This window comes from Amphibalanus amphitrite, unplaced genomic scaffold (assembly GCF_019059575.1).
Source record: "Amphibalanus amphitrite isolate SeventyFive unplaced genomic scaffold, NRLGWU_Aamphi_draft 001846F_arrow, whole genome shotgun sequence".
NCBI classification, from domain to species: domain Eukaryota; kingdom Metazoa; phylum Arthropoda; class Thecostraca; order Balanomorpha; family Balanidae; genus Amphibalanus; species Amphibalanus amphitrite.
Window position 1 is genome coordinate 51,960 of NW_024883339.1, and position 5,415 is coordinate 57,374.

The following is a 5,415-nucleotide window of genomic DNA, read 5'->3' on the forward strand; positions in this document are numbered from 1 at the left end:
AGGTAGCCTTGCTAGAAATATAGTGTGCCAATTTTTGTTCAATAAATTAGTACGATCCACGATCGGTAACTCGTTCATCCTAGTCAAGCTCAGAGCTACCGACACGGGCCCACATCGGGAGTCTCCTCCTCCCTTGGAGTTGTGTGGTGCCGACGGTGGCGGATGGTAGTCTCTGACTTGACAATCCTTTCACTCCCTCTCACAACGAGAGGTGAACTACTAGCGGTATACACTGCTGGCGGTTCAAGTGGCGACCGGCTATTCTCAGCCGTGCCACAGCGGGTGCAACAGCGCTCCGTTGCTAGCGACGGCGCCGTAGCGTGTGCAACCCAGCGGCGGCGTCGTAAACTAGTAAATCCTTTTGATGCACGCAGATGTCAGTGATTGATTGACACATATGTCTTGTGATTGTTTTCTGCCTTATATGTTATCTCTTGTAACCGTAGCTGTTGTATTGTCACGCCTTAAGAGGGTAATCTAGGAGCGCAGGTGTGGAGTAATTTTTCTTTGTCCAACTGTCACTGTAATTTGTAATATTACCATTTGGACGCTGAAACTACCTATGCAAGGTAGCCTTGCTAGAAATATAGTGTGCCAATTTTTGTTCAATAAATCAGTACGATCCACGATCGGTAACTCGTTCATCCTAGTCAAGCTCAGAGCTACCGACACGGGCCCACATCGGGAGTCTCCTCCTCCCTTGGAGTTGTGTGGTGCCGACGGTGGCGGATGGTAGTCTCTGACTTGACAATCCTTTCACTCCCTCTCACAACGAGAGGTGAACTACTAGCGGTATACACTGCTGGCGGTTCAAGTGGCGACCGGCTATTCTCAGCCGTGCCACATTGGTGACGGCTCCACGGGTATCTGGTTGTAGGCCCGGTGGAGGTCGAGTTTGGTGAAGATGGAGCAGCCGTGCAGCTGAGAGGCGAAGTCCTGGAGGTACGGGAGAGGGTACCGGTCGGGGACGGTGGCAGCGTTGAGAGCCCGGTAATCCCCGCACGGGCGCCACTCGCCAGGAGTGGCCTTCGGTTCCAGGTGGAGTGGCGCAGCCCAACTGCTCTGTGACGGGCGGATGACGCCGAGCCGGTAGAGCTTGTCGAACTCTCGGCGAGCGACAGCAAGCCGGTCAGGAGCGAGACGGCGAGGGCGTGACTTCCGGGGCGGGCCCGTGGTGACGATATGATGCGTCACCGAATGGCGTACCGGAAGCGGACGAGAGGTGTCGGCCGTGACGCCCGGGAACTCCGCCAGCATCGACTGGTAGGGCGAGGCAGTGGGTCGGAGACCCAAAGAGGACACTACTGCAGTGGTGCCCCTCGCTCTGACAGTTCCATTGTCCTCACACAGCGTGCACCTCCTCACATCCACCGAGAGGTGGTGATGGGCCAGAAAGTCGGCGCCGAGGATGGGCACGCCGACTTTGGCCACCACAAAACGCCACGGCAGAGGCGAGCCACCATCCAAAGTCACACAGTGGTCAAACAGACCGATGACCGGCACGCTGGAGCCATTGGCCGCGGTCAGTCGGGGAGCCTGTCCGGCGGCTAGCACTGCGCCTCGCGGGAGCGCGTGAGGAGGCAGGGCACTCACTTGGGCCCCAGTGTCTATCAAGAATCGGCAGTTCAATTTAGTATCGTGCACATAAAAGAGCGGCGCCAAGTCCGGTGTCGGGCCTGATGCGGGAGGCGCAGGCCGGCTCAGGCCTCCGAGTTTCCCGCCGGCGTCCACGCACACGGCCCAGTGCACTTTCGGGCCCGCGCTCCGTAGGTGCGGTGGTACCAGCAGTAATCCTCCCGCTCGTCGCGGGAGGGCGAGGACGACCGGGAGCCACGCCTAGGCGTTCCTGGCCGCGAGCGGCGACCAGCAACTGCCCCCTCCAACCGCCGATGGGAGGTGTCCAGCCGGCTGATGACGGCGGACAGGGAAGCGATGGCGGCAGCCAGATCTCCGTCCCCAGTCGTGGCCGCAGGAGCCGGGCTGGAGTTCGCACCTACGGCGGAGACGGCGCCAGTGGGCCGAGACGCCTCCAGGAAGCGGTCAGCCGCCTCTGCGAGCTCTGCCAGCGGAGTGGCCTCCGGCAGGAGCGAGAGAGCGGCGCGGGCGGACTGCGGCAGCCGCTGGAGGAACAGGGTCCGCAGTAGGCCACTGTCCACCGACGAGTCGCCAGCCGTTGAAAGTTGTCCTCTCATATCGCGAAGAAGCTGGGAAGGCGACCTGTCGCCGAGCTGTTGATGCCGGAGCAGGGCCTCGAGGCGGCTGGCACGGGACTGGGCGAGGCGCTGGCGGAGGGCAGTGCACAGCCCGTCGAAGTCTCCTGGTGCACTGACGATAACGTCCCGTACTTGGGCCGCCACGTTGGTAGGCAGATTTGCCACCAGCAGCTTGAACTTTGTGACGGGATCGGCAATGCCAGCCACGTCGAACGCACATTCAACTTGGAGCAGCCAGAGGTCCGCCTCGTCCGGGGCAAACGCCGGCAGTCTGAATGAAGCAAGCGGTCGCGCCCGCTCGTCCGATGCAGCCGTGGTGGCAGGAGTGTCGGCCGACGCAGCCTCCTGCGAGGTGTCGCCCTCCATCACGGGCATGGTGTACACGTCACCGTACCGCGCCGCGTCCCCGGACCGGCAACTCGTCTGCCCACTGCGCTCGCTGCGCTACCGTGGTCCGGGGGTTAACACTGTACACTGAGAGCCCGAGACGACGCACTGCTCATCCCGGACCTGGCCGCTGCCCACTACGCTCGCTGCGTTACAGAGGTCCGGGAAGGCATCACAATCCGCTGGCGTGTTGATGGCGTACCCCCAGTCAGCGGCGAATCCTGCGTGCCTTGGGGGTCCGCACCGCGGCGAGAGAAGGTGGAAGTCCGGAAGTGGCCGTCTGGCAGGTGAGAAGGCCAGTAGTGGTCCGTACCACAGCGGGGCTAGTGAGACGGCCAGGAGTAAGTGTCTGGCATGTGAGTCCAGAGTCGGGTGTCACCAATGTGGCACGGCTGAGAATAGCCGGTCGCCACTTGAACCGCCAGCAGTGTATACCGCTAGTAGTTCACCTCTCGTTGTGAGAGGGAGTGAAAGGATTGTCAAGTCAGAGACTACCATCCGCCACCGTCGGCACCACACAACTCCAAGGGAGGAGGAGACTCCCGATGTGGGCCCGTGTCGGTAGCTCTGAGCTTGACTAGGATGAACGAGTTACCGATCGTGGATCGTACTGATTTATTGAACAAAAATTGGCACACTATATTTCTAGCAAGGCTACCTTGCATAGGTAGTTTCAGCGTCCAAATGGTAATATTACAAATTACAGTGACAGTTGGACAAAGAAAAATTACTCCACACCTGCGCTCCTAGATTACCCTCTTAAGGCGTGACAATACAACAGCTACGGTTACAAGAGATAACATATAAGGCAGAAAACAATCACAAGACATATGTGTCAATCAATCACTGACATCTGCGTGCATCAAAAGGATTTACTAGTTTACGACGCCGCCGCTGGGTTGCACACGCTACGGCGCCGTCGCTAGCAACGGAGCGCTGTTGCACCCGCTACAGGGACACAGTTATTCATCACAATGCTACGAATTGCTTTTTCATCTTTCTTATACGCAGACGACATAATCGACTGGTAAAATACTTTCAGCTCACCCCTGCTCTGTGGGTCACCTGGCGCAATATCATTCGACGGCTGAGGCCCTTCTGTTTCAGTTGAGCTCGCGGTGATCTCCGAGCCACGACTTGCTATCTGAGAGGAAGCGTCTCCTATCTGACGTCCGCTACGACTCCTTGTCCTGGTGAACACGCCGTCTTGGTTTTCATTTGCAGCTTCAGCCTCAGGAGACTTCTTTCCTCTGGAAGTCGAGCTTGTGGTTCCATCTCCCGTAGAAGGCGCTGTCGCGGTAGCTTTGGTGTCTGCCTCTGCTTCCTCTGCTGCTCCTGTTGTCCTCAGGCGGTGCTCAGGCGCGGGACTAGGGAGGGCAACTGGACCCGCAGCAGACTGTTCAGCTACGCCAGCCGTAGGAGACACTGTCGCGGCTGCTTTGGTGTCTGTCTTCTCCGCTGTCTCTGCTGCTCCTGCTGTCTTCAGGCGGTGCTCGTGCGCTGAAGAGAGACCAACTAGACCCGCAGGATCGTGTTCCTCTACGACAGCCGCAGAAGAGACTGTCGCGGCTGCTGTGGTCGCCGTCGCGGCTGCAGTGGTCGCCGTCGCGGCTGCATTGGTCGCTTTCACGGCTGCTGTGGTCGCCGTCGCGGCTGCTGTGGTCGCCGTCGTGGCTGCCGATGTTAGTTGTTGCTCCCCTTCTGGTCCACTTCGGGTGTCACGGGACACTGCTGCTTCTGGACGGTGCCCTTGTGTAGGCGGGACACCGGCTGGACGTGCAGAATGCTTCGTAGCTCCGAGATGTTTATCAAGCTGCCTTCGTATCTGATCTTCAACCATGTCTGAGTTGTAATGGTTATTTGCCAGTATACTGCGGATTCGCTGCAGTTCTTGGTGTAGTAGCTGCCACGATGTGCAATACTTCAGTGCCCGGTGCACATAGGCGCGGACGACGCTTTCTTTATAGCGCATAGGACATTCACTCCGGCCGTCCAGGGTGTGTCCAGTGTCGGTCGGCTTCCTGAACACATCGGTCCTGAACACTCCGTCAGCTGCATCAACAGCTACGTCCAAAAATGGGATCTTGTTGTTGATACTTCTCTCCACGGTGAAGCTCAACACCGATCTGTTCTGCAATTCAAGTCTGAGTAGTTCCAGCTGTTCCTCATTTTCGATGTCCACAAAAATATCATCATATTTATCCCAGTCTTGTGTATATGTTCGCCTGAATTTATCACCTGATGATGTTCGATGTCCGAACGAAACGTCGTATATAATAGAGAATCATTCTCCAACATCCTTTTTGAACATAATAGTGAAACAAGACAGCTAATCCGACGAATCGAGAACCTTCATAAGAAAGTCAACAACGCTCAAACTGCTGTTAATTTTAATCTCAAATGCATTACAGAGAACCTGCTTCCCAAGTATACACAATATATATATATATATATATATATATATATATATATATATATATATATATATATATATATATATATATATATATATATATATATTTGTACCTATCATTGATTTAAATTAAATAGCATGCTATGCTAGCGCCACCATACGGCGCCAGCTGGCACATAATTCACTGAATACCATGGCCTCCCCCTCCTCCTCCCTCCCGCCAGTGCCGATGGAACAGGTATCCCGATTCCCATCCTTTGGCACGCCGCCAAGAGGCGAGACGGGGACCCGCCCGGACCGCGCTCATTCTGCGCTAAACTAAGTTGAGAGCTACTGATTATTCTTGGTTTGTAGGCCTCTGGTATTCTGCCGCCGGCGGCAGACGGCGAGAGGGAGAGAGGG